Below are 5,296 nucleotides of genomic sequence, written 5' to 3'. Positions count from 1 at the left end.
TTGTGGTATGGTGCTAAAGCATTATGGACTATAGCTTTAGCTTTGTGAGAGGTCTCTCAGAGGATTGAGTTTCAGCAGAGGGCTCCAGCAAAGAAGTCTGCAAAGCCTTGTAGAGTGAAATTTTCCCTTCTCTACTTCCCTCTCCCACTCCTACCCTATGTGTGGCAGACACAAAGAATCGAACATTTTAGCAGCTTTGGCATTCCTATGCGCACATCAGACTGTAGCTCAGCTCACTTAAATTGCAGGACTAGGTCTAAATTTGAGAGGAAATCTTTTGATGACTTAACCCAAACTGTTGGCTTATTATTTCCATTCTCTCTCTCTCTCTCTCTCTCTCTCTCTCTCTCTCTCTCTCTCTCTCTCTCTCTCTCTCTCCCTCTCCCTCTCTCTCTCCTTCTTACAACCTGTTTTCAAACTTCAAAACCTTTGTGGCCAAGTCTAACTTTTCATCATTTATAGTGTTTTAAGATTAAGCTGCAGTCAAATCCTTACCTGTCACGTTAATCATCTCCAAATAGCTATGATTTTGGAAACGAGTTAAAGGAAAATTTCTTTGATTTTTAAGATGGCCTTAGCCAAATCCCCATACATTTCTAGTCTTTAGTTTTATAAAATAAGTAAGACTGGACACAAAGTTGAGAGGAACAGTTAATGAACTGGGCTGCAGAATCAGGATACCAAAATGTCTCCACAGGTTGGAATGAAATTGAATAGGGACAAAATGTAAACCCATGTAAAGCACATGGGTTTGCAAAATCAACTGTACCAGAACAAGAAGGGAGTGGGTGGGAGTTAAAGCTAGATAAAACTTTGTGTGATCAAAGATCTGGGGGTTTTAGTGGACACCAGACACAAAAGAAGTGAAGGCTGACATGGTAGCCAGTAAAGGTCAATGACATTAGGTTGTGATAATAGAGAGCTAGTGTCCAATACCAAGTACATGGATAGTACTGCTGTATTCTGCTTTGGATTAAATTTGGAGTGTTGCATGCAATTCTGAGGGCTACATTTTAGGAAGGATGTTTAGAAATGAAGGATTCCAGGGGTGGGAGTAGGTAGGAAATAGTGGTGACCAGGTTGGTGAGAGGACAGGAGATGATGTCATATGACTTTCCATTGAAGGAACTGAGGATGTTCACCCAGGAGAGCAGAGACCTGAGAAGGACCATGAAAGCTACCATGAAATATTAGACAGAATGTCATGTAGAGGACATTATGTTGGACTCCATAGGGCAGAAATCAGAGCAATGCATGGAAGTTGCAGAGAGGTAGATTTGGGCACAATAAAAGGGAAACAATCTTAGGAATTAGAGCTTTGAAAAAAGGCTGCCTCAGGAGGCAGTGAATTCCCTATCAATTCAGGTCTTCAAGTGGATGCTGGATAATAATTATAGTAATAATAATAATAACTTGAAATTTGTATAGTGCTTACGATGTGCAAGATACTGTGCTAAGTACAGTACAATTATTATCTCATTTGATCCTCATGACAACCCTGGGGGGGTGGTAGGTGCAGAATAATATCCTCACTTTTTTTTAAACAGATGAAGGAACTTAGGCAAACAGAGGTTTAAGTGATTTGCCCAGCGTCACGTCACCAGTTAGTATCTTTCGACTAGTCAGTGTCATTTGAACTCAGATCTTCCTGACTCCAAACCACTCTATCCACTCTATCCAGTGCTCTATCCACTGCCACTTGTCAGGAACTGTGTAGCAGGGATTCCCATTCACATATAGATTGACCTAGATCAATTCTGAACTCTCTTCAAGCTCTGAGGTTTGCAGCCTAGATGGTCTGACATCCAGCTCTTTATGGAGAAAGTTTAAGCTTTACAGTAAAGAGTGATTTCCCAGCCACCAAATAGAAGCTGGTTGGGGGGAGGAGGTGTTTCACATGAGCTTTGGCCTACCATCCTGTGGGATAACAGCCAGCAGAGTTTTCCTGGTTGCTGGGTTTGCCAGCACCCTGATTACAAAAAGCACCAAACCATGCCTGACGGAGGATATCCTCATAGGACATGATGGACTGAACCTGTGATTTCACTGGTGTAGGGAACACCCCCATGAGAAAATATCCTCTACCTTCTCTCTGACTTATAGTCTTAGATAGTAGACCAGAATACCAAGAAGTGAAGGGTTACATGGCCAATATGTGTCTTTGTTGTTGTGGCTGGTCCTTCCTTCATGAAGAGGACCAGTGACATCGTGAGGCAGGACACGAACCCAGGCTTTCTTGGTTTGGAAACCTGTTTTCTGCCCAATAAACCACCTCTATCTCTCATAGTGTGCCTTCCCTAGAGGGTTTAATGTTTGTTGAATAATGTGGTGCAGGTCAAAGACTGCTGATTTGGAGCTGGACAACATTGGTTCAAATTGTGGCTTTGCCATTTGTCGACTGCGTGACCTTGGGTCTCGAGCTCCTTGTTGGTAAAGTTGAGAGTAATGGATTAGATGACCATTAAAGTCCCTTTTAATTCTGAATCTAGGATGCTTTGGATTTTTGCTGTAGTAGAGACAGTATCTTTCAGATAAAGGGAAATCTCTCCCTCTTTCTCACTCCCCCGCTCATCTCTCCTTCTCTCTCCCTCTCTTTCCTGTATAAAGGTGCATAGGCAAGGAATTTACTATCATTTATTTATGTGCCTTAATGGGTTGGAGGTAAGGTTAGTGCTATCTCTGTCGTTCTTGTGTTCCCCTTTGGTTCCTTAGAACAGAACCTCATCCCCCCAATCTTTCACTTTGTATTAACTGCTGAAGTAGCCACAGTCTTCTCCCTTCTCCATCTCTCTCCCTCATAGCCGCTTCCCTCTGAAATCTCAAGATCATGTAGGAGGTCATCGAGTAGCTATGTTGCAGGTTTGCAAGCAGAAAACATTCCTCCAAGTTTACATAGTCTCTCCCATGCTTTGGAAGACACAGGTTGGTTATCTATTTGGTGAAGTTGTTTTTGTGTTTTCAAAAATAATCTCTGCACTGTGTTTTGATCATACAAGACATCAAGGCTCCCTCTGCTCAAGGATGTCTGAAAGAACATGTTTATGCTTTTGTGACTAAAAGACTCTCTTCTCTGTTTTATGATACCTTGGTGCTTTGTTACTGCTATGTGTTATGCATGTATCTTGAAAGATAACTCATCTTTTGGTCTGGATATTTCTATGGAAGCTTTCAGTCAGGTATCTCATGGTAAGAATTCAAGGGCCAATGACTTATCTTAGCAGATGTTAATGGCTATTTATCAAATACTTTGATAGCTTCAAATAGAGCATATAGGTAGTTAAATAAACTGGCCACTATCCTGAGGTATAAGATGGAGGATGAAGGGTGAGGGGGCTGTATTATCAGTAGTATGCATGCATTGTTTTTTTTTTAAATCTTACTATAAATTTCTTCTCTTTAGGTATTTGTTGAAGTCCAAGAAAGACTACAACCAGCATAAAGAAAACGTACTAGCTGGACCCAAGGCAATTCCTGGTGCCAAGTGTTTATATTGATTTATGGGAGGAAAGGACTCCAGGAGAGGGATGCTGGTGCTATCATGGCACTGGATTAAATGCCTATTTGTACCTTTAGTGACATATAAATTTTCCATGCCAAGAAGGCAGTGATGTGGCACAAACCTCTGGATGTGGACTCCTCCGTGCCACCCCTTTCCCTGATTCGAGTGAGGTGAATACCAGAACTGAGCTAAGATCCCAACTGCAACTGTCACAATGTCTGCTGCTTTGTGTATTGTCCCAAAGGCATTGATGACAAGCAAACCTTCCAAATGGATTTTAAGAAACCAGGAAGACATTTGAAAGGGTGGTCTTGGTTTTGTTCTGGTGGCTGTATGTGTATTGGAGCGAATGTATGCCTCATCTTATCCCCCATGTGTTTTATTCAACTGTGGATTTGGAAGAAAAACTTTTAAAAAAGGAGAAGAGCATTGTATTTCTGGGAAATGGAATCTGTTTCTGAGTCTAGCCAACATCAGAAGAAAAAACCAGTGACACATGGCCTGGAAGATCAGAAGAGGGTAAGTAAAGGAGTTTTACTTGTTTTCTGCTCTGTGTTGCTCAAAGTGATTCAGAGTGCCCAGGTGTTCCTGATTGTTGGCTCTTTTCTAATGCCCTGGAGCTTCTGTGTTGGAGCTAGGGCTTGCTTCTGTTCTGGGATTATGCAGTCGTCTAAAATGCCTGGACTTAATGCAGAGCAGAGGAGATGATAAGCTGTGAGGAGAGATTCATTAGCTATGGCAGGGAGAGAAGGGATTTATTACTCTCTCTTATGAATGGACATAAATGTTTGCCATAAGTGTAGTGCGAAAAATGAACATGTACTGCTTTTCCGATTTATTCATTGTAAGTGTCTTTTGAAAATGCTGCCATTGGTGGTCATGGTTGTTGGATGTGTGATGGCCCCTTATGTTTTCTGGTTACTTGATCGTTTGATGGGCTCACACTCGGTTACTTTCTCTCATCTGAGGGAATGATGCTATTTTGAAATAGCCTCTTGAATTTGTTTTACTAGTTGGCCATCAGTTTGAGAACCTACATTAGCAAAGTTTGCTGTGACTTGTTTTAAAAAAATCCCTGTGCTTTTGGAAATTGAGGGAAAGAAGGTTTGGTAACTTTTTTCTGCTTCTTAAAAAATGAAAACGACTAGGAGCTGACAAGGTGTTCAGCTGTTTTTGAAATGTTTCCAGTGGAAGCCTAGATACATCATGGTGCAATGGAAGGAACACTGAACGTGGAGTCAGAAATCTATTCAGTGAACAAGCATCTTTTAAGCACCAATTGTATGCAAAGCAGAAATGAAAAAAATGACTTTATCCTTGCCCTTAAGGGATTTGCAATTTATTGGAGGGGTAAAGGGTAAAAAACATACATAGATAAATATAATAATAAGAGGTAGAGTTTAATTGGGACAAGGGAGATACCCAGACAAAGTTCCCTAGAAAAATTTGAGTCAGGAAAGAACCACTTCAGCTCAGGGGAGTAGGGAGGATGTCTTCTATGAAGGAGCCTCTGAGCTCAGCATAGAAGGAAGAGAAGGATTTTTCACAGATTAAGCCAAGAAGGGATTTCATTTCAGACATGGGGAAGAGTCTGCATCAGGCAAGTTTGATGAGGGAGGATAATGAATTCTATTCTCAACATGTTGAGTTAGAGATGATGACAGAACACCCAGGTGGAGAAGTCCAAGTGCAAGATTAGTGCTAGATTTTGGAGTCATCTTCATGGAGGCAATAATTGAATCCATGGGAACCAGTGAGATCACCAAGTCAGAAAGTTTAGAGTCCAGGAAAGAGCTT

The sequence above is a fragment of the Vombatus ursinus genome, unplaced genomic scaffold, assembly GCF_900497805.2.
Source record: "Vombatus ursinus unplaced genomic scaffold, bare-nosed wombat genome assembly UNPS02009770.1, whole genome shotgun sequence".
Lineage (NCBI taxonomy): Eukaryota > Metazoa > Chordata > Mammalia > Diprotodontia > Vombatidae > Vombatus > Vombatus ursinus.
The sequence above is the reverse complement of the archived record's forward strand: the minus strand, read 5'-3'. Positions refer to the sequence as shown.